General features: G+C 42.1%; 2 long non-coding RNA genes across 2 annotated transcripts; one reads left to right on the forward strand and one right to left on the reverse strand.

The window, feature by feature from the left end:
• Nucleotides 1-443: 443 nt before the first annotated feature.
• Nucleotides 444-2,459, reverse strand: LOC148000314 (uncharacterized). The gene is made up of 2 exons (XR_015641928.1): nucleotides 2,038-2,459; nucleotides 444-1,577 (listed from the first exon to the last, which is right to left on the reverse strand). It is a non-coding gene; the product is annotated as an uncharacterized LOC148000314 (long non-coding RNA).
• LOC102550221 (uncharacterized) lies at nucleotides 1,136-23,006 on the forward strand. Its single transcript, XR_015641927.1, has 2 exons — nucleotides 1,136-1,319; nucleotides 22,621-23,006. It is a non-coding gene; the product is annotated as an uncharacterized LOC102550221 (long non-coding RNA).
• The last annotated feature ends 760 nt before the right edge of the window (nucleotides 23,007-23,766 follow it).

Below are 23,766 nucleotides of genomic sequence, written 5' to 3' on the forward strand. Positions count from 1 at the left end.
AGCTGACAACCATGCATAAATCCAGTACCAGGGGATCAAATGCACTCTTCTGACCTCCACTGGCACCAGGCATGTGGGGTAAACACACGAAAAAAAAAAAAAACCACGAAGGCCAAACATTCATATGCATAAAATGGAAACAAATAAATCTTTGTAAAGAATCGACATAAGGTTCGGACACACCTATCGTCTGTAGACAATCTGGGACTGATATGTCAAAAGATACAGAAAACATGAGAATATAATTAAAGTGATGGGTTATGTTTCATTAGTAAGTGGGGTGTTAGTTCCGACTGTCCACTAATAATTTTTCAGAGGAGCTACAAGAACAAAGATGTACATCTGTTATTATAACGTATAAAATAGATCTGGGGGAGTACCTGGTGGGCTCACGTCAAGATGGCCCCCTGAGAAATCACACCGTGCAACAAATCTGGTAAATAAAGGAGATTTATTGGGGGTAAGGGAGAGGAGTGAGTGATGTGCTTATAAAAAGATAAAGAGAAGGGGATATGTTCTATGGAGGTGTAGTCAGGTGTGGGGGAAGTGGGTGCCTCGGCGGGCCCATGCTGAGGCTTCCCTTCCCACTGAGGGACCAGCCACACGATGGTATAGTATAGAGTTTACTTAGGGCATGGGGAGGGGAGTCAGGACTGTGGTAGAAGCAAAGAAAGGGGGAGAGAGAGAGAGAGAGAGAGAGAGAGAGAGAGAGAGAGAGAGAGAGAGGAAGAAGAAGGAGGAGGAGAAAGAAGAAGAAGAAGAAGAAGAAGAAGAAGAAGAAGAAGAAGAAGAAGAAGAAGAAGAAGAAGAAGAAGAAGAAGAAGAAGAAGAAGAAGAAGAAGAAAAGAAGAAGAGGAGGAGGAGGAGGAGGAGGAGAAAGAGAAAAGAGAAGAGTGAAGTAGAGGCTAGTCATGAACACGTGGAGAGGGAGGGAGAAAAGGAGTGGGGAGAGAGCAGGGGAACAAGAAAAGGAGAGTAAGAACGTGAGAGGAGCAAGAGAGAGAGAGAGGAGGGGGCAAGCAGCTCCTTTTGTAGTGAGCCAGGCTCCCTTGGCGATTGCCAGGTAATTGTGAGGCGGAGCCTACCTGACTGTAGCCAAGTAACTGTGGGGGAGGGGCTTAGACAAAATGCTAACCGTGAGAGCCTGGAGAAGGGGTAGAGGCAAACCGTTGGAAGCTGAGCCATGAGGGCCTAGAAGCAGGGGTGGAAAAGTATAGAAAGGGGGACAGAGGGAAAGAGTTTGGCCAGGAACTGCCCACACCTGGGAGCAGTCTAGGGGAATCACCGAGACGCCAACATCTTCGCCATGTTGATAACCAGTAAGTGCCCTCATTTTCCGTGTTTTCACTGAATGTTCTTCTCATTTTAAATCCTCTCCACTACCACAGTACAAACACAGCATTTATCAGTAACCGGATCTCCTTCAAGCTGGACGTTCTTACTATTCCTTTGACATTTTGGTGACTCTTGGTCCTTTGTTAGCCAAGCAGCAGTCTCATCTACCCACCTAAGGTCCAACCAGTCACCCAGTGACAGCGGATCGGAAACTCAGAAGGACGCTTGATTCTTTCCGAGTCCTGAAACAAGAAAATAAATAAAATCCTGTTAGCCTGGGAATTGTGTTGAAATACATAAACATGTGAAACTTGGTGACTCAGATGATTAGTCAGAGTTACTGGCGAGAATCTGGAGCGAAGCCACTGTGGAGGAAGGTCAGTGATAATGACGACGGTATTTGCTTTTCCATCAAGCTGAACAGAACACTTTACAAAAAAAAATGAAACCCAAAACACCCAAAACCTCTAGACAGTCCCATCCAAGTAAAAACCTTGTGACCCCTGAGGTAATCTCGTCTCATAGCTGTAGAGAAAAAAAAAATCAACTTAAAAGCCGCATTTGCATTCATAAGCGTAGAAACCCATCTTTCCAGCCTCTCACTGCGGTCTGATTGCAATGTGAAGTCCTTGAGTAAAGAACACAGCAGTTCTCAGAACTAAAGCCAGAGGCTGCCTGGGGTGAGTTTTCATAGCATCGCACCTTCCTTTGTGAGTAACCTTCTGTTGAAGAACTTGCTGAGGGTCTATGGAAGCCCGCCTTCTCCCAGCAGTGTGATAGATGGGTGGCCACAGCCTGGGTGGCACTATCTCCCCATCTAACCGGAAGAGGAATTGGATCGTTTCAGGGAAAAAAAAGAATACTGTGTCCATGTGTTCCTCCAGATTCCAAGTCTTGGCAGCTGATCTCAACCATCTTGGCCGCCATAAAGCAGTCACCGGAAGATCACGACTACAGAACTCTGAACTGAGCACAGAATAAAACAAAACAGATTGGACGCAAAAGTTCTACACCCGAACCAGCGGTGTAGTTTTGAATGAACGGAGTATTAGCATCTGACGGTGTGGTGGCAGCGTATGCAAAATTAACGCGTGCCTCAGCCAGTGCGCCGCCACCCCCCCCCCCCCCCCCCCCAGTGCTAAGGTCTAATTCAAACAATCCAAACTAAGCCACATGGAAACCAAACAAACTTCCCAAAGTCTACAACTTTGGCTAGTAACCTAAGAAGATATTTAATGGCGTATGGGGCTGAGAACAAGCTGTTTATTTTGTTTAGCTGTGTGGATATCTCCTCAGCTCTGACTTGATGTGCCACTGGTTCAGAGGACGGGAGAAACTGGGTTCTGGATTGTGTTTTAGAGTTGAGGTTGGAGAAGCTTAGGAGAGAGGTTCATAGTTGTGACTTAAGGATGAAAACGGATGAAAGAAAAGAATAACTTCTTAAAAAACCTCATCATAGCAGACTTCATAAAACCATCATAAATGTATGGTTTTAATGTTAGCTCCAAGTAAGAAATTAGACATGGTATCAAAGAAACACAAAAATGAATAGGTATTATCAACATTTTTCCAACTATATATTATAGTTTTTGTCTAAGGAATATGCCACAGGAACTTTAGAGGCTATGACTTAGACTCCTCATTCCTCTAAGACCTTAGCTTTGCAGTCTTTGTCATATTTCAAATTGACATGAATCTTTTAATAGTTTTTAATTTTTTTCTCTCATGGCTGTGGGTGTTTTGCCTGCATATATGTCTGTCTTTATACCACATCTGTGCATGGCCTACAGTGACCAGAAGGCATTAGATGCCCTTGGCAATGTGGTTAAAGGTCAGTTGTGGGTACAGGGAATAGGACCTGGGTCCTCTGGAAGAGTAGTCAGTACTTTTAACCACTGAGCCATGTTTCTGGTCCCAAATCTTTTTATTTGTCCCTGAACATCAGAATCTTGTTTCCCTGCCCCACTTCCCAGGTGTGGACATTATGAACCCTCTGAATAGCAGCAGAGTTGAAAGCCAACCATGTGCTCTTTTCCTTTTGGCTCTCAGTGACTTGTTAAGGCTATTGTTTTTAAACGTTGCTAGCATTTAGAATAACTCATGAACCAGGAAGCAAAATTGAGCTGTGGTAGCACAAACCACACAGGGTGTGGGCATGTCAAGCTCCCGGCTATTTCTAAAGAGCCGTCTTTCAGCCAGGACAATGGGAGCAAATGCAACAAATACATTAATAGTTCCATGGATGGTGAATGAAATGCCAAGGCTTCGTGGTCCTAACCAGGGAGGTTAACTACACCCATTCCTTGTCGGTGCTGTGGGAGACTTTGCAGGTTTAACCTAATGCAGATCAAACTAGACATTCTGTCTATAACTTTAAAAGGAAGTTAGGTAGTTTTCTGTTTTTCATAGTACAATGTGAAAAAACTGATGGCCTACTGTTAGCATTTCGTCTAAACTCTGCCTCACGGTTACCTGGCAACAGCCAGGTATGCCTGACTCGCTATAAAAGTAACTGCTTGCCCCCTTCTCTCTCCCCATTCCCTTCCCCCTCTCTCCATGTGCTCATGGCTGGCCTCCACTTCTCTACTGTTTCTCTCTCTGCCTCTTTCTCTTATCTCTCTGTCTGTCTCTGTCTCCCTCTCTGTCTTTCACTGCCTCCACTACCCTCTTGACTTCCCTCCCTATGCCCTACATAAACTCTATTCTATACCATACTCTGTGCTGGTCCATTAGAGGGAAGGGATGCCTCAGCATGGGCCGGCAGAGGCACCCACTTCCCCTATACCTCACCATAGAACATATCACACCTCTCTTTATCTTTTTATAAACATATCACCAGATTCAATCCCCTTAAGCCCCCTCCAAAGAAATAAAAATAAAAGAGGTGAAGTTCAAAGTCATTGAAAACAAGGATTGATATCTTCAGGCTTTTTGACTATGGAAAGTTCATCTTACAAAGTTGTTGTTAAATCTGAAAATTTTGAAGAGAAAGACCCAAACCACAATTGTCCAACTGAAGCAAGTTTTATTAAGTACTGGCCAGGAAGGTAAACACTCACAACGTCCATTCCCAGGATTTCTAGAGAAATGGTCCTGAGTTTGGTCAGTCAGGAGCCTATAGAGACCAAACCCCCAAGGCTGCATACTCTCTGCCTTCGTCCAATCAGGGGCAAGCATACATCCTGACGTATTTCCTGCCTAAACACCTCCCACTTACGGGTGATCAAGCACTTCCGGTGCAGTTGGGGCCACCAACCTTGCTAACTGAAGCGGAAACTCTTGACTTGTTATCTTACATTAACGGAAGCCCCCAGCATCCTGGGAAGTTATGGGGCTTACAGGTTAACTCTAGCCCTTACATTGTCACTAAAAGTGTACTGTACCATACACCTCCTCTGCTTCACGTTCCACAAAAGGTAAAAAGAAAACACGAACGTTTTTCCATGTTGTGATAGAGATTATCAACACTTTCTAGAATGCTAGGGCCATCTTTCAACCACCACATAAAGTGTTGTATACATTTCTCAAGTTTCAATTTTATAAATTCATATAAATGAATGTTTGTAATAAAATGTGTGTATTTTAGGTGCTTCTAGAGGACAAGAATGTCTAAATTAGGAGATAAGTATTTTAAGGCTTTTGATGTGCACTGCTAAATGTAGTGAGGCATACTAACGAAAGTGGTAAATTGTACGGGTTGTTTTAAAAGTGAAGTCTTACTGTGAAAGCGTTTTGAGGTTCGGAGGTAAAGGCTGTTTGCTAGCTGACATGTAAAAGCTTGGTAATTGGAACTAGTAAGGAAAGTCAGTTTGATATGTGACTAATTCTCCTCTGTAGGCTACATTAAAACAATGCGGTTTTAGTATAAAGTTATACCTAGACCAATGAAAAGTTTATGGCATTCTGTCCCAGGCTTTTGACTCCACCTTATGGTTTTCTGTTTCAGACTCAGTTCTGAAACCAGACTCTATTTCCTATCACCTGACCTTGAGCAAATTTCTTAATTTCTTTGCTTTATTTGCTACATCTGTTAAATGAAGAGAGTGCCAGCTTTGGCTTCTTAAAAGCATCTCATTCATATTCTCTCTCTCTCTCTCTCTCTCTCTCTCTCTCTCTCTCTGTATGTATCATCCATCCATCTATCTATCTATCTATCTATCTATCTATCTATCTATCTATCTATCTATCATCTATCTATCTAGAGCCAAATTTGAGTGTTCATGGCCTAACAATATAGGTTTAGGCTATCCCAAATACCATGTTCCAATGTAACCTCGGACTCCTCAAGTTTTATACTAACAGAACAAAGAACGGCCTTCATCAAGGCACTTTCCAAGTGCGTTGGTGGGAACATTAATTAGGAGGTTACAGCTATGAGCCTGAGTTGCTATCTGATGACTCTTAGACCTTTCAATTGGTGGGAAATTGGGGCTTTCTTAATTTATTCTGTAGGTTTTTTAATCTGTAGTCAGGATGTGAGTTCCCATACAGAGGTGGCAGTCTGAGAATGGCTAAACTGTAATTAGGATCTGAACCTGCAACATTGCAAACCCTCCACAGTCATACAAGTTCAGTTAGACAGTCATCAGGATCCCCTGCCCAGGGGTCGCACTGCTCGAAGTGAACTGGGCCCTCCCACATCAATCAACAATCAAGAAATGCCACACAGCCATGTTTGCTGGCCAGTCTGATGGAGTCATTTCCCCTCTCCCAGATGACTCTAATTTGGGTCAAGTTGACAAAAACTAAACGGTGCAAACCCCAAACTTGGCTTCTAAGCTGAAGCTGCTTTCTGCTTCCGCAGGCCATTTAGGAGGCCCATTTGATCACCGTGGCCCATGGCTTTCTTAATGCACTTTGCCTTACATTTTTTGGGGGAGTGGGGCATCAGGATCTTTCTGAACTCTACTCTCAGGCCAACATGGTCAGCTCCTGACTGCTCAAAAAAAAGTTCCCTTTGGTTCCTATCAAACTCACAAATAGAAAATAATCTACTAATACAAGTCACACAATCGAGAACATTTCAATATGCTTTCAGTTAAAGTGATCTGAAAGAATGGGAGGCAAGAAAAATCTCACATGTTAAGACCACTCTCCACCGGCAAGACTGATGGTGCTAGCTTTTCATTGTTAGGTTTCTCAGCCCAGCTACCTTCAGACCTTTTAAAGAGAGCAGAGAAGTCAGATGTGGCTGAGTCAGTCTTCCCCGTGCAGCTGAAGACTTTGGTGAAGCTTAAGTGGTATAGGTAATAGCCTCGAAAGCTGTAAAAACCACACTGTCTTTAAGCCAACATTTTTTTTTATATACATTGTCAGGACAAGCTCCTCTTTCTCTCTCCATTGTGGGACTTGAACCCAGGGCCATGTCTGTGTGAAGTGGGTGCTCTGTGCTGCTACATCTCTGGCCCTGGGTTACTTCGTAGATTGAGTTTTTGGAGTGTCTGAGTTGTCTGTGACCTTTATGTATTGTTTTTTTCAACATGTTTTTCCAACTCTTAAAACAGGTTTTTGTTTCTGAGTTCACAAATGAGTCACGCTTCCTGCCATAAATCTGGTTGTCTAATCAACTATGTAGAATGTGTAAAGTAACATACATAATGTTTGGGGGGATGTAGTTCGGTAGTAGAATGAATGCTTAGCAGGTCTGAGGTCTGAGATTAAATTCCTAGCACCCAAATAATAGGAAAAATGACATAGCAAGCTTGAATGTCATAGATTTGAGAGTGATCTCTAAGTTACCATTTAAATGACCATCTAGAAGTTGTTCTGTGTTCATTTAGAATTGAACGCACATAGGTTTCCAGAAAAATGTAAAGTTTTGCCCAAATCTTCTATATTTTTACTTATAAAAGAGAAAAAAAGGAAAACTAATATCAAAAGTAAATCATGAAAAATTATGTTAAAATATAGACAATCAAAAATTCCCAAAATCCAGTATACGTTTCTATAGAAAGAATACAGGAGGTAGTGAGGCATTGACCACAGAAGCCACCTTCCTTCCACATGGCACGTCCTCCGATGATTTGAAGCCTAAAGGGCAGCCACAGCTGTCCACTGTGGGCAGCACCACCACTCTGGGGTGCTCTGGGGACACACTGCGAGATTGCGTCCTTGGACATGGAAACTCCATGCATTTTATCTGCTTTCAATCAGGGCCTCTCCATTTTAGCAATGTAGACAGCTTGAGATGTTATCATCCTCGTAATGGGATATTGTCTGTATTGTAGACTAGTTAGCATCATGTCTGGCTAACTAATTCTTCTAGTTTAGACATTCAACAGTATCTCCTGAAAGTTGCAGATGTCTCTTGGGTTAGTGGGGAATATAATACTGCTTAAAACCCAATAATCCGAGGTTAAACAGTTCTTAAACTGGTCCTAATTGGTTTTCAGGAGAACAATGGGTCCAATGTTAGTAGAACCAAAGAAAAATAATCCTGTGGTGCTCCTGGCTGTGTATGACAGGAGCAGGGCATGGAGAAGGGCCCTCTCTACTTTATGGTTCCTGACTACAGGGATATAAATGTAAAGAAAAGAGTAGATGGCATTGCAAATCAGAGAAACACAAACAGAATCAGGTAAATAAGCAAAACTAAAACTCAGCATTTATACTTACTACTCGATACCTGCTGGTTTTCTATTTTCACCAGACCAGTGGCTCTCAGTCTTCCTAATGTTGTGACCTTTTAATACAGTTCCTCATGTCGTGTCGTGGTGACCCCAACCATAAAATTATTTTCCTTGCTACTTCATAACTGTGATTTTGCTTTGGTTATGAGTCATATTGTAAATATCTGATATGCAGATGGTCTTAGGTGATCCCTGTAAAAGGGTTGTTCAGCTCCCCAAAAAGGTCTCAGCCCCACAGGCTGAGAGCTCTTGACCTAGATTTCTAAAAACAGAAATTGGGAGATTATAACATATAATGGATGGTCTTGATTTTCAATTTCCAACTATAATGGAATTTACAATCATCATGTAAGCCAACCTGGACCTGTCTGTAAGGTATTATCTAGACGGGTTTAAGGTGGAAAGTCACCCGAATGTGTGTAGTTACTGCTTCGTGAGCTGAGTAAGAAGGGGGAAGGGAGCAGAATCCCAGCACCCATCACTCTAGTGTCTGACTGTGGACTATGCATCAGCCTCCTCCTGTTCATCTGCCATGACGGACTGTATACCTGGGAACTTCACGACAAAATAAACTTCCTCGGTTTGCTTTTGTTGGGTGTTTTGTCACAGATGAGTAAGAAAGACACGGCATTGGTAGACTGCTGAGTCATTAATATTACTCATTTCTCACAGAGAAATATAGGGACCTCTGCATTTCTTCATGGACAGCAGAGAGACAAGTCTCAGGAGACAAGAATATAGCTCAGTTAGCCAGTGTTGGTTCAAACTTCAGGAGTCTGATCTTGAGTTTATTATATTTTAGGCTTATTTAAGAACAGCACAATCTGGTAAAACCTACTCTTGAGATGGTTAACACCATCCTGAACTCACAACGCATGTCTGATTTTCTTTGAGGGACAAAGTAAGCAAAATACAGATCAGACATGGCTATGTCAAGACTCTCTGTAAAGTTCATGCGACACCTTCTCTAAAGATGGATTCTATAGATTGACTGCAAAAAACAAGTGAGAAGGGTCTTGAGGAGGGGTTGGTGCTGGAAAGCCTCTCACTACACAGACGGTAGTAAACTACACAGGCTAGTAACCACATCTGCTTCAACTCTCTGGGCAGAGAACAGGTTTTATATTCCATCCCTTGAAGGAACGACCCTGCGCGCCTAACATCCCAGGCTCCCCTGTGCCTGCCTGTGAACACAGAGACCTCCATGCCTCCACACAGAGAGGTGAGTCTCAGAAGGCTGAACACCGTCCTTAAGATGGCCAAGAGCAATGCCATATTAAATACACACTGCCAGGAGCAAGAGTCTAAAGAAGCCTTCTCTCGTACCCCTCTTTTCAACATGGAGTCAAACATGCAGGGCTGAGCAGGCCATGAACAGGGTGCTGGCCTGCTGGGTGGCATAACCTAAAATACAGCAGTCTGCTGTGACCTGTCTCTGCCACTTAATGCGAAGTCTTTAGCGTCCGTCCTAAGAGTCAGTGCCTCCATGGGAAGAGCAGGCCACCCTACTGGATTCATTGATCAGGATCTTTATGGTTATGTTAGTATTATCAGCATGGTCACCCCTCATACTCCACTTGCCCTCCCTTCCTCTCTGCTTGTGCCTGCCTCTTACATACCACACACCACACACGCACGCACGCACGCACGCACAGGCACAGGCACAGGCACAGGCACAGGTACAGGCACATGCACGCACGCACACAAGGTTTGGCCCATAGCCATGACCCATTTGCTCGAACTTTGTCCTTCAGCAGAGTAGAGAGATCACCAACAGCTCTCTGGTATTTTCAAAAGAATTAAGTTCACATGCTTGACAGGATTAAGTGAGGGCCCCCAATGGGCAGGTTCTTATCACTTAGAGTGATTTTAAGTCTCCAGATGATTAGGTAGGTGCTCTGGGAATAAAGAGGTGAGTCTCAGTGGAGACTCGGAGATCACCGACCATAACAACTGTTCTTCTGCTTTTGAATCCTTTCCAGCACACGCTTGCATTTTCTAGAAGTTCCAATTATTGAAAAGTTTGAATCTTCTGGAGTTTCTTCTGAGAAAAGAGAGGCGGCATCTCTTGCCTTGTTCTTTAATAAGCTGAGCAACTCACGGTCCTTATAAAGTTGCGATACTTAATAGTGTTGTGTATGAAAATGTCAAATGCAAAATAACACACTGGGGAGGCATCAGCAAGGGCTCTTGAAGTTTAGGCTCTCCTGTGGTGGTGTTCTGTGTTCTTCTCACTGTTCTGTGTTCTTCTCACTGTTCTGTCTTCTTCTCACTGTTCTGTGTTCTTCTCACTGTTCTGTGTTCTTCTCACTGTTCTGTCTTCTTCTCACTGTTCTGTGTTCTCACTGTTCTGTGTTCTTCTCACTGTTCTGTGTTCTTCTCACTGTTCTGTGTTCTTCTTACTGTTCTGTGTTCTTCTTACTGTTCTGTGTTCTTCTCACTGTTCCGTGTTCTTCTCACTGTTCTGTGTTCTTCTCACTGTTCTGTGTTCTTCTTACTGTTCTGTGTTCTTCTTACTGTTCTGTGTTCTTCTCACTGTTCCGTGTTCTTCTCACTGTTCCGTGTTCTTCTCACTGTTCCGTGTTCTTCTTACTGTTCTGTGTTCTTCTTACTGTTCTGTGTTCTTCTCACTGTTCTGTGTTCTTCTCACTGTTCTGTGTTCTTCTCACTGTTCTGTGTTCTTCTCACTGTTCTGTGTTCTTCTCACTGTTCTGTGTTCTTCTCACTGTTCTGTGTTCTTCTCACTGTTCTGTGTTCTTCTTACTGTTCTGTGTTCTTCTTACTGTTCTGTGTTCTTCTCACTGTTCTGTGTTCTTCTTACTGTTCTGTCTTCTTCTCACTGTTCTGTGTTCTTCTCACTGTTCTGTGTTCTTACTGTTCTGTGTTCTTCTCACTGTTCTGTGTTCTTCTTACTGTTCTGTGTTCTTCTTACTGTTCTGTGTTCTTCTCACTGTTCTGTGTTCTTCTCACTGTTCTGTGTTCTTCTCACTGTTCTGTCTTCTTCTCACTGTTCTGTGTTCTTCTCACTGTTCTGTGTTCTTCTTACTGTTCTGTCTTCTTCTCACTGTTCTGTGTTCTTCTCACTGTTCTGTGTTCTTCTCACTGTTCTGTGTTCTTACTGTTCTGTGTTCTTCTCACTGTTCTGTGTTCTTCTTACTGTTCTGTGTTCTTCTTACTGTTCTGTGTTCTTCTCACTGTTCTGTGTTCTTCTCACTGTTCTGTGTTCTTCTTACTGTTCTGTCTTCTTCTCACTGTTCTGTGTTCTTCTCACTGTTCTGTGTTCTTCTTACTGTTCTGTCTTCTTCTCACTGTTCTGTGTTCTTCTCACTGTTCTGTGTTCTTCTCACTGTTCTGTGTTCTTACTGTTCTGTGTTCTTCTCACTGTTCTGTGTTCTTCTTACTGTTCTGTGTTCTTCTTACTGTTCTGTGTTCTTCTCACTGTTCTGTGTTCTTCTCACTGTTCTGTGTTCTTCTTACTGTTCTGTGTTCTTCTCACTGTTCTGTGTTCTTCTCACTGTTCTGTGTTCTTCTTACTGTTCTGTGTTCTTCTTACTGTTCTGTGTTCTTCTCACTGTTCTGTGTTCTTCTCACTGTTCTGTGTTCTTCTCACTGTTCTGTCTTCTTCTCACTGTTCTGTGTTCTTCTCACTGTTCTGTGTTCTTCTTACTGTTCTGTCTTCTTCTCACTGTTCTGTGTTCTTCTCACTGTTCTGTGTTCTTCTCACTGTTCTGTGTTCTTACTGTTCTGTGTTCTTCTCACTGTTCTGTGTTCTTCTTACTGTTCTGTGTTCTTCTTACTGTTCTGTGTTCTTCTCACTGTTCTGTGTTCTTCTCACTGTTCTGTGTTCTTCTTACTGTTCTGTGTTCTTCTTACTGTTCTGTGTTCTTCTCACTGTTCTGTGTTCTTCTTACTGTTCTGTCTTCTTCTCACTGTTCTGTGTTCTTCTCACTGTTCTGTGTTCTTACTGTTCTGTGTTCTTCTCACTGTTCTGTGTTCTTCTTACTGTTCTGTGTTCTTCTTACTGTTCTGTGTTCTTCTCACTGTTCTGTGTTCTTCTCACTGTTCTGTGTTCTTCTCACTGTTCTGTCTTCTTCTCACTGTTCTGTGTTCTTCTCACTGTTCTGTGTTCTTCTTACTGTTCTGTCTTCTTCTCACTGTTCTGTGTTCTTCTCACTGTTCTGTGTTCTTCTCACTGTTCTGTGTTCTTACTGTTCTGTGTTCTTCTCACTGTTCTGTGTTCTTCTTACTGTTCTGTGTTCTTCTTACTGTTCTGTGTTCTTCTCACTGTTCTGTGTTCTTCTCACTGTTCTGTGTTCTTCTTACTGTTCTGTCTTCTTCTCACTGTTCTGTGTTCTTCTCACTGTTCTGTGTTCTTCTCACTGTTCTGTCTTCTTCTCACTGTTCTGTGTTCTTCTCACTGTTCTGTGTTCTTCTTACTGTTCTGTCTTCTTCTCACTGTTCTGTGTTCTTCTCACTGTTCTGTGTTCTTCTCACTGTTCTGTGTTCTTACTGTTCTGTGTTCTCACTGTTCTGTGTTTTTCTCACTGTTCTGTGTTCTTCTTACTGTTCTGTGTTCTTCTCACTGTTCTGTGTCTTCTTACTATTCTGTGTTCTTCTCACTGTTCTGTGTCTTCTTACTATTCTGTGTTCTTCTCACTGTTCTGTGTTCTTCTCACTGTTCTGTGTTCTTCTCACTGTTCTGTGTTCTTCTCACTGTTCTGTGTTCTTCTCACTGTTCTGTGTTCTTCTCACTGTTCTGTGTTCTTCTCACTGTTCTGTGTTGAGCAAAGCCTATGTGTAGCTTCTCAGTGGGGCTAACCTCTTTAACAGACACAGAGGTTTTGTCTGCATTTGCCGACATGCCTCCTTGTGAACCACACACTTCCTACACTTCTTAACACCACTTGCAGCTCTTTCTTGGTGCATCCTTGCTAAGAGTTATGGGTAGCAGCCTTGGTGCAGCCTGAATGCTGATTTTTTTTTTCTGCCACATCAACCAGGTCATTACTTGTGTTTTGAGAAGGTCTCATGTAAGTCAGGCTAGGCCTCACCTTGACCTGCTCTTTCCTCTGCCTGGAGAGTTCTGGGATCACTAGCATTTGTACCAATAAGCTCAGCTTAGTCTGTTATTTTTAAATCCTCACTTAAATAATCAGGACACGAACAGAACACAGCCTTTTTATTTTGAAAAAAATAAAACATGAATGTCTTCTGGTCCAATTCCTAGTCCTCTCAGAAACCTCATGAGCTTTCACTATCTGCATTTCTATTGGCCTCTAGTCTTCCATACTCTTTCTGAAATGTCCTATTAAACTCTGATTTCACATAACAATGTTTCCAATTCCAGTACTATCTTTTTTTAAAACTTTTAAAGCATTATTAAATATTTACATCTAAACCCAGCTTTAGTATTCAAAACCAATGTCTTCTCTTAGCTACTTTGTCCAAAGGAGTTTTCAAGTTTTTGTATGTACAATATGCATGAAGAAATTGCAGGAGACATGAAATGAAACGAAATACAGCAAATACAGACTCAAAACCAAAAAAGTTTGTTAAATATTATGGAACCAGACTATATAGCCATCAACATACACTGTGAAGAATTCTATTCACCAGCTGCAAGTAAGCCCCTTCCAGAGAAATTATGCAGATTATGAATCTTAACAAACATTCCAGTATTTGAAGGGGGCAATACAATGCAACATTGTTACCAGTATCTATAATAATTGACTTTGTAAAGCTTAAATTCTTTCGATATTGCTAAACTTAGACACCTATTTTCAGCGCAACTCCCAGGTGACCAGCAGCTCCTAATAGATGTCATGGTGGCTTCCTTTTTCTGTCTCAATGCTGCAGACTGCAGATTTCCCCAGGTCTTGGATTTCTCCTCTCATTTTCAGGGCATTCCATCATGATTCCCACAGGGTTAACTCTGGGCCAGTACTATCTTTAATATTATTTATTGCTGTAAGTTGAAGTAAACAATGTATTTGGCTTGCAGTTCAAAGGCTTACAGTCCACCATGGTGAGGAAGGCACACTGGCAGCTGCCTCCATGGCAGTGAGAGTATGCTCCAGATACTCCAGTTCCTGGCAGAATAGGAAGCAAAAAAACATAAACTTCACATCTCACTCCTCAGATAGGACATTAGCTTCTTCCTGCTAGGAGTCACTCCCCAAGGCTCCACAATCTCCTGGGTCCTTGAGTGATCTGTGCGGGCCATTTATATGGGAAGCACAATGGCCTGAACAGACAGATGCACAGTAAACAAGAGGTCTCAGGAGACTGTATGCTCAACTTTCTTACCAGCTTTGGAAACAATGTTGTCTTTCTTTTGAACTGTAACTGACCAGTTTTCTTCAGTTCTTGTTCCTAGGGGCCTATTTCTAAACATCAAAACACCTTTCTTATACTTCTCAGCACCCCCTGAGCTGCCTGCCTGCCCTGTTCCCTCCCACCCTTTCCTTGTCTGTGAACCCCATTCAGTTAAACTATTCTGATCTACAAATGCAGGGATTAGTGTGCAGGGATTGGGGTGCGAGACAGGAAACCTTAGGAAGGGGTGGGTCCTTAGGTCCTCTAAAGGATCTTGAGTGTGGTGATCCCATGACCTTGACCTCGCCATGCCTCAGTTTCTTTGTCAGTAACGTAGAATAAAACTACACTTGCATATGAGATTAGGACTGAGTTAATTTACCATGGGCCCTTCTAATTGTGCAGACCCCTGTAAGCCTTTGTCTATTATGTCTATAGAAATGAAAATGAAACAATGTTGTTATGTTTCATTTTATTGTTTTTTAATGCCTTTGAAACATGGAGTCATTTTATTTTTAACCCAATTTAATAAGCAGATTTACTTCCTATTTGAGCAATGCCCACTGCTTTGCTTATCGGCCCAATAGGTCAGGAAGGACACGAAATCCATACATTTCAGGTTTGGGTTCTGCCTTCACAAGTTTAGAGATTTTCTACTGGTGTGTGTGTGTACGTGTGCATGTATATCTGTGTATCTTGTAAGTGTATATGTGTCTGTGTGTTTGTATGTACATGTATGTATCTATGTTTCTCTGTGTTTGTGAGCATGTGTGTATGTGTGCATTTGTGTCTTTGTGAATGTATGTGTATGTATGCGTGTATGTCTCTGTGTGTTTATGTGTTTGTATGTATATGTGTATGTATCTGTGTGTATATGTGTCTGTGTGTAGTATGTCTATGTGTGTTTGTGTATGCATGTATGTGTGACTATGTGCTGTGTGTGTTAAAACATGAGAGAGTGTCAATGATGCTCGTCCCTCTTATCATTCTTTGCACGATGAAACTGTGAGCCGTCTTCCATTGTGTGTAGCTGGTACTGCCTGGACTGACATGCACGGATGTATGCCAAGCCTGGTGTTGCCTGGACTCACCTCCACGGATGCCGTGCCAAGAAAGGATGAAAAGCCTGGTGTTGTCCTAAGGAAAGCAGCCCTCTGACTAAGTTGAGCCCTCGCTGTGGCAGCGGGCTTCGCAGGATCATGACTTCTGTCTCATTATGTCTGTTCTTTTTCATTGTATTACTTTTGACTTGATTCTGTATTCTACAGTAGGTTTTTCTGTAGTTATGCTGACTCTCATATAGACACAGATATAATTTAGCTGCAGATATAACCTGGCCAAATAATCTTAGCTCAATGTAACCGAAACTAAAAGATATTCACCATAGCCTAAAAACGTAGGAATACAGACTAACACAGTATATTGAAGTTTTTTTGTTTGTTTGTTTTTTGTTTTTTTTAAACAAATTAGACAAGGAACCTGGTGACTTTGGCCATCACGGGGGAGCTGCAAGGAATGAAAACCAACAGTGGAAATTGCTGTGTATTAAAAAACATTACTTTTGCTAAATGAATGCTTTGTTTGCACACACATATGCATGTGAGGTACATGTGGGCTTGGCACCCATGGAAACGAGAAGAGGGTTTTGGTGGAGGGTTCTGTGCCACCACATGGGTGCTGGAAATCAAACCTAGGTCCTCTGCAAGAAACACAAGCAAACTCAACCTCAGAGCCAGCTCCCTAGTACCTGCTGTGGACTGTAAACCATTATCTGCAAGGAAGCTCTTGGCCTCTTCCTGCTGCTGATGTAGGGAGCAGATTATTCCAAGACAAGACAGAGAACATCCTCTGTGGCCCCTTCTTTTGTGAGTTCTTTTTCAGGGCTGACAGAGAGAAGGCAGAGTAGAGGTTGCTCTGTTCTGAGATGCTCCTGCCTCTGAGGTCTGAAAAGGCAGGAGTGTATTGTGCTGTGGAGTAAACGTGGCAACACGAGGAAGCAAGAGAAGGCCTCCATGCTTTCCACCATTCCCCTTTGTGCAGAGGTAGAGACCCCCTGTCATCAAGGGGCTAGTGTGTCCTTGGATATCTTTTGTTGTCTTAAAAATCCTCTCTTGGTGTCAAGCTTCTGCCTTGCCCAATGTTACTGCACATTTGTGACTTTTGTGAGCCCCCTACATGTGCTCTGTTCTTTTATTTGTCTGACTGTGTGGTGCCCACATAGATAACTGAGTCTGGTGGTATCTCATGAGGTTGGAGGATGGGATGCTGGGCACTGTAGTAGGGGATGAAGGCAGGCAGGCCTGAAGACATATACTACCTGTGTAGAAGTTTGTCCAGTTCTTCCTCCCAGCCCCATGCTCCTAGAAATAAGACCCAGACTCAAAATACATTTACAAATATCTTGGTCATATAACTATGGTATACTCTGACCAGATTTAACTTAAAATATCCCATTTATTTTAACCTACACTCTGCCACTTGCTGGCCATTGCCTGGGTACCATGCATCTGTCTCCTCTTATCTTTCCAGGTTAATCTCTTCCCCCTGGCTCGGTCCTGGAATTCTTCCCGCCTCCCACATGTCCCACCTTCTGTTTCCTGTGTAAGTCAGGCTTTTTAATTGACAGGTGATGCATCCATACAATGCACAAGATATTCTCTCCACACCCGAATATCCCATATCTTACTTGGGACTTCTGGAGACAGTTGCTAATAACCTTTGCAGGCGCAGAACTTAGCTTATAAATGACTACACTTTGTCGCTTTCTCTCTTTCTTTCCGACTTTCTGTTATGTGGGATATGCAGAGGTGTGTGCATGATGGTAAAAGTATCACAGGTGTTAAGAAAGGCATCAGGTATCCTGCTCTGTCACTTCCTTATAAGATTGAGAGGAGGTTTCTCATTGAATTTGGAGCTAGTGTGATGACTGGCTGGCTGGCTGGCAAGTCCCACCAATGCTACTTACTCCTCCAGAGTCACAGGCTCACATGGGGCCACACTCTACTTTTTATGTGGGCACTGGGGATTTGAACCCAGATCCTTACTCACTGAGCCATTGTCTAGCCCTCACTCCAGACCTTAAGGAAGCTCATGCTGTCTCTGAGGTTGTGGAGACTCTGGATCTTAGAGTCTGTAAACGATGTTTGCTCAGGATATAATGAACACATTTCACAGTTCTTCTTGAACAGATCTATCAAATATCTACAGCATCTGTGCATCTATTAGTAAAACTGGAATTAAAATTCACAAATAAAGGCAAGATAATGTGAAAAACGAAGCAACGACACATTAAAAACAAACATCCCAGGTTGTAGCCTTGGTTTGTCTCCTTGCCTTAATAAGGCTGTACCATGTCATTTATAAAGGGACTAGCTCACCGAGACTGAGTTTGAAGAAGAAAATAGAGAAGGCCTTTGTTTGCAAAAATCCAAGTGAGAGCAGTTTTTGAAATGCTGCTTAAGTGGTGTCAATAGCTATGGAGCTGCTGGCACATGACCTTGGTCATGTGGAATGACAATTTAGGCCTTTATCCCTTCTTATCATGAACATTCTTACACCATTCCCCAAGGATCTCTAAAGCTGTTCTAAGAAACGGTTGTATCATCCTAAACTTGCATCTGCTCAGCTCTTGATTGCCTCAGGAAAAAAAAAAACAACCCTACTCTTTTATAGTGTTTTGCATAGCAACATCCCAAACACAGAAAACACGATGATGCTTGGAAAATACAGGCTGGGAGAAATACAGCTATGCAGAGAGCGGGCGTGTGTTCCCAGAAATCACTTGGGGACCGAGTAGCTACTCTCCCATGACAGCTGCAAAAGGCCGAGTCACTCAAGGTTCTCATTTCCTCAAACTTTTCCTTAGCAATTCTTACAAACAAAGTTTTATTTTATTCTGAAATCAGGTGAAAAGGATAAAAAAAAATGTCAGTGTTTATTGGAAGGCAAAAAGCCCTTTCAAGATGATGTGTACTCCCATAAGGACGGGCTGCATACTTCAGAAGTATAGTCAGTATGTCAGTACACACGGGTCTAGAACAGTTACTATAGAAACAAAACGTTCCTCCATCGAACGGAAAGATAATCATTGTAGTAAATTTTCATACTGATGTCTAAGCTTCACAGATTGCACATTGGTTGGGTGTCAAATCTATCTGATTGTATATTCCAGCACTTTCTGAAATAAGCCAGCATTGGCTCTGGGAGAAACAAAGAAGCTTTCCTTCACAAGGTTCAAACCAGAACTCACCTAGCCCAACACTAAAGAAGCCTTGTGGTGTCTACGGATTGTTGTATTCAGTCCTAAGTCACCCCAGTTCTTGGAGCATCCTACCCACTAAAATACATCAAAGGATTCTCCTACCATGGCTCGTAGGACTTGCTCTGAAAGAGTGTGGTGCAATGTATTGCAGGCTTTGGGAACAAGTCAAGGCGTCAAATAGAGTTTCTCTTTGGAAGGTTTCAGGGAGCTGGCTTTGAGCAAGGTGTTTTTGGGTTGGTTTTGTATTTTTACATCAGGGCCTCATGATGTAGACTGGCCTGAAACTTGGATTGGTCCCCTTACATCAGCCTCCTGAATGCTGGGATCACAGATGTGCCCCACCATGTCCAACTCTGAGCAAAGTTTCCATTTCTCTTAAGATGTGCAGTCTCAGCTGAGCCTGGTGGCACAAGGCCTGGGATCCCAGCTACTTGGGAGGCTTAGACCGGAAGGCCACATGTACTGATAATTTTGGAATTTTGTTTTCTTAAAAAAAGAGAGAGAGAGAGAGAATAAGAAAGCGTTTTCATTTTAATCCCAGGTGTGAAGATATGGGACTGCTTCAGAGCAGCAGACTATGATTGGCTTCCTGATCTAGCAGAGAGGCATGGCTTTGCCAGATGCAGATAGTTTTCTGTGATTGTTTGACGTTTGGAATTCTGGGAACTTCAGAGGGCCCCGACAGGTGGGTTTGGTGGTTGGTGGTTGTTCAGGGAGGTTGTTGCAGTTTGTTAGTTGCCGTACTCAAAGAAGAAACAAGAAAGAATTTAGATGTAAGGGTCTCTCTCCCTGTCCCCTCTATCCTTCCTTCTCTCCCATCAGTGATAGGCTATGAAAGGAGGTAGGCGGGGTAAAGGGTGGGGAAAAAGAAGAACCCATAAGGTAGTAAAGACCAGCTACCTCCACAAGTTCAATAAAAGGCTGGATGACTTAAAAGAGTCTGTTTTGAAATGAAAAGTACCAAATATGGGGGTGGGGAGGAAGAAAAAACTAGGTATTAACCTTAGTGACAGAATGCCCAATGTCTTGAACTCAATCCTTCCTATCACTAAAATAAGCAAGCAAACAAACAAATAAATAGAAAATGCCCAGATCTCTTACGTGAGTGTGTATGAAATGAGGCTAGTTTTGATTTGATCGTGTCTCACCGTCTCTGTCATGATGACAACTGTGATGTATGTGACAGTAGTTGCACACTAGTAAACTTGGTCATTATTCCTTTGGCTGTTTTGTCAAGGACTGGCTCTATGCAAACTGATTTTGACTGACATTTAAAATGTTATTCAAAAGGCTGTATGAACTACTCATTCTTGAGATGAAATTTTCTCAGGGACAAAGTTTGATGCTAATTGAAAGAAATGGTTGTTGGGGGAGGAACCCCCAGTATCATCAAATCGCAGAGGAGATAAAGCAGCTTAGGAAGAAATCACAGAGTCTTTCATGTGACTTAACACACTGGCTGGCACATGACATGTGCTGAAATACTAATAGTGATGGTTCTGAGGAGTGCAGGGACAGACACAGCCCCTGTTGATGTAAGCATGTCAGATCCCATAACCTTCTAGGCCCACACAATCAAATAGGAAGTCAAGCTGTCTTAAGCTAAAAGGAGCATTTGCAACAAATGTAAAACAAAAACTCAAAGAGCTAAGAAGGCATCGTGATGTTTTGCTAGAACATTCTTCCTTTGTGGTATGTGAAATAGCTGTACTTTTTACTATAATGATGTTTCAGACATGATGGTGTACAGACATGCAAAGAAGACCAACAGACAAAGGAGGGGTACTTAGGACCCATGGTAGAAAAAGCAAGCAGGACACAACACAGCAGCCTGAAGACTCAAACTCCTTAAAATTCCCTCCAAATACTATTAAACACACTACCTTTAAGACTCATTTTCTACAAAATGGACTGATGAACCAGAACACTTGAATTCTGCCGTGAGCTTTGGGGTAAGACTTTAGCACTTTAATAATAGTTAAAACGTTTAAAAAAGGAAATTTGCCTTGATGTGTGCACCGTGAGGATTGTCTAGTGAGTCGGTGCAAATGCAAATGCAAGTGCATGAAAAATGCTTTTATTTTAAGGAGGAAAGGAACTTGGGTGGGAGGGGAAGAAGGGAGAGAGGAAGGAAGAAAAGAAAGGAAGGAAGGAAAACGCTGTATGAAACTCAGTAGCAGGTCCAACTTGGGAGTCCTAAGATGACACTGGGACCATAGGGGCTCACACAGGGTGTCCTCTACAGTTCAGACTAAGTTTAAAAAGCCTTGGATATATTCTTATTTTTTCCAAACTTTTAAAAAAGCTACTTAAAATTAAAAAAAAAAGATCAATAGCCACTAGTTTATTTGGCTTACGCTGAAGTAAGTAGAAAATTTGAAGACTTAGAATCTTGGCCCGTTTTCGTCTGTAGTTTTTAAGTTATAAAATATACCTATAGGAAATAGAGCCTTTTAGGATTTATTACTGTATTTTAATATCCACCAGGGTGTGTCAGAGCAATTAAAAATATCTTTGGATGACTTACAGAAGAGTAACTGTAGGGTAATGGCCCAGTGAAGTGGCCATCCAAATTCTGGGGGAGTAGTAACTTGAGGGCCAACTCTCCAGGCTTGTGGTTTATACCATCTATACCCTCAGGGTTCCCGTGTTAGCCAGCACCGGACATCATCTTTCTATGTGGGTGGCAGCTGCCTGTCAGCTCCATAATCCTGAAGGAAAGCCAGGAATCTGTTTCAAAGCATTTGTCCATCGTAAACCACATGTGGTCTCCAGGGAGCTCTGGGCCTGAAGCCTGCTGGCTTATCCAGGAAAAAAAAAATGGACTGTCTTCTCAAAGCCAATAAGATAAAAGAAACCTTCCATAGTCCACAACAGCACAGCTCGTGGGTGGGAATTGCACAAGATTAAGGTTTGTCCTTTCTGTTGGCCTCAGAAAAGCAAAGGAAAAGGAGGAAATGCAGACTGCTGTGCGGGTCCTCTGTTTCACGATGTTTGTTCGATGTGCTTAAAACCATCATCGAATGGGGTCATCGACTGTGTGTTTGACTACTCCATTGATCACTAGGGGGCCTTGAGTACTCATAGCAGACTTCAATTATCCTGTCACTGTCACTTCAGGATACATGCCCACTTCATATCATTGGAACGGAATCCTACCAAAGTCAAGATTTCTGTATGCTAGAAAAATGTGTTTTCTTAACAGTCACTGGCCGCAGTAGTATGCAGAGCAGATCTGAGGGCAGACAAGAAAGCTGCTAAGCCTTGTTATTTCCTGCCAAAACTGCCACAGAAAGGCATCCATGTACTGGTCTACCCTTCCAAGGGAACTGGAACACAAACACTGTAGCAGGTCAGCTGCTTTCTGTTACGTTTCAGCAAAATAAAAGAGAAGTGGAGCAGGTCTTTGTGGGTTCTTTTCTCTCCCCTTATATCCCAATTCCTTTTATCCCACAACATTAAATAGAAAAACAACAACAACAACAACAAAAAGAAACAACAAAGAACAACAAAGATAGAGGGGCGTGGGGATTCAGAAAATCCCCAATTCTATTTTTTTTCCCTTCACTTCTTCTTTGACCATAGTTACTAACGAACTGCAAATAAACACCCTAAATGGTCAACAGCCACTCATCTGGCCTCTCAGGACTCTAGTATTTATAAACCTCTTGTAAAGTTCCCAGAATTCCAAATGTCACACAATCACAAAAAGTTATCGGAAGCTGTCAAAAACACACTTCTGCTAGAGCATGAGGCAAATCATAGTTAGCTGCTACACACAATCAGAAGCAGCCTATATCTCCATACCTGGGCTTAAAACAAAATCTTATTATTACAATGTTTCTGTGTTTTTTTAAAGAAACCAAAATTCCAGATTTGTCACTACAGAGAAGGACACCTTAAACAAAGAGTGCACACAGTTTGTTGTTGATGTTTTTTTTTTTTCTATTTAGTGTTGTGGGATAAAAGGAATTGGGATATAAGGGGAGGGAAAAGAACCCACAAAGACCTGCTCCACTTCTCTTTTACATTCTTTTGCTAAAAGGTAAAAGATGAGATTCTATTGTGTTTTCTCTGCAGATGAGCTGAAATTTAAAGAGAGAGGGAATGCGTGTCCTTCTAATACTGGGAAAGAAGAGTATAAAAGGGCAACAGATAGCAGTTGATTGGTTGATGTCCATCAGCGGGATGAAGAAAGAAAAATCTCAGATGGTTGCAAAAAATCTATACAGGAATATTCATCACAGTATGACCAGGCAAATCTGTATCTTCTCTTCTATCCAGAGTGAAAACATCTACTGTTCCCCGTGGAATCTAATACACAGCGAGATCTAATGAAACCATTGTTTCAGAATGAGATCCCCTCACATCTCTCTCTCATCTATCATCTATCTACCCACAATGGATCTATGTATTCACAATATGCACATATATTAAATGAAGCCCATCATATATAGTGGATAATATATATGTGCTATATCTTATACATATATAATAGAATATATGAAATAATGTGACATATGCACAACAGCTGCTAAGGAATGAATGAGAGAATGAATCCTTATTCCTAACAGGAATATTTAAACCAGATGATTCATCTCTTGGCAAGTCTTCTGCTCCTTTAAAGCCTAATGCCGTGACCCTTTAATACAGTTCCTAATGTTGTGGAGACCCCCCAACCATAAATTATTCTCATTGCTATTCATAACTGTAATTTTGTCACTGTTATGAATTGCAATGTATACATCTGTATACGTCTTAGATGACCCCTGTGAAGAGGTCATTCGACTCCCAAAGGGGTTGTGACCTGCATTTTGAGAAATGCTGTTCTAGATTGTGACGAAACACAACCACATACCTTTACCTGAATAATTTTATAGAAACATATACAAGTTTTTGTATTATAAATATCCATAATGTACAAAATGTAATTTGGAAACATGTATCAGAAGTTGGTTCCTGCCTCTGGGAGAGGCAGGTAGCGGCTGTAGCAACTTGAGAAAGACTGACACTTCCTGTCTTTCTTTACGTAGTTGGAAATTTTGGATTGGGTACATTTTCATCACCGAATGACATACACATAGAAAAGTATATCACCTAACAAGATTGTAAGTGTATATGCTTTTTGATTCAAATATTTCTCTCCCGAGAATAATATCCTGCAAACCATCCACAAGACTGAAATGGTCTTCAGAGGCCCTGAGTTCAAATCCCAGCAACCACATG

Source organism: Rattus norvegicus, chromosome 17 (genome assembly GCF_021556685.1).
Source record: "Rattus norvegicus strain SHRSP/BbbUtx chromosome 17, alternate assembly SHRSP_T2T, whole genome shotgun sequence".
NCBI lineage: Eukaryota > Metazoa > Chordata > Mammalia > Rodentia > Muridae > Rattus > Rattus norvegicus.